This window comes from Lupinus angustifolius, unplaced genomic scaffold (genome assembly GCF_001865875.1).
Source record: "Lupinus angustifolius cultivar Tanjil unplaced genomic scaffold, LupAngTanjil_v1.0 Scaffold_531, whole genome shotgun sequence".
Classification (NCBI taxonomy): Eukaryota; Viridiplantae; Streptophyta; class Magnoliopsida; order Fabales; family Fabaceae; genus Lupinus; species Lupinus angustifolius.
The window spans coordinates 121,480-121,837 of NW_017727883.1; positions in this window are offsets into that span (position 1 = coordinate 121,480).

Genomic DNA, 358 nt, shown 5'->3' on the forward strand with positions numbered 1-358 from the left:
ACGCGTCCGAATATAGCGTTCATAGTTGGGGTTTTAGGCAGATATATGAGTAATCCAGGAATGGATCATTGGAAAGCAGCCAAAAGGGTCATGAGGTACTTAAAGGGGTCAAAAGATTATATGCTCACATATAGGAGATTAGACCAATTAGAGATCATTGAGTATTTTGACTCCGATTTTGCAGGATGGCAAGATAGCAGACGATCTACTTCGAGCTATGTTTATCTGTTGGTTGGTGGTGCAATTTCTTGGCGCTCTGCCAAGCAAACTCTTGTGGCATCATCCACCATGGCAGCTGAATATATAGCATGTTATGAGGCATCACATCAGTCATCATGGCTGAGAAATTTTGTCACTG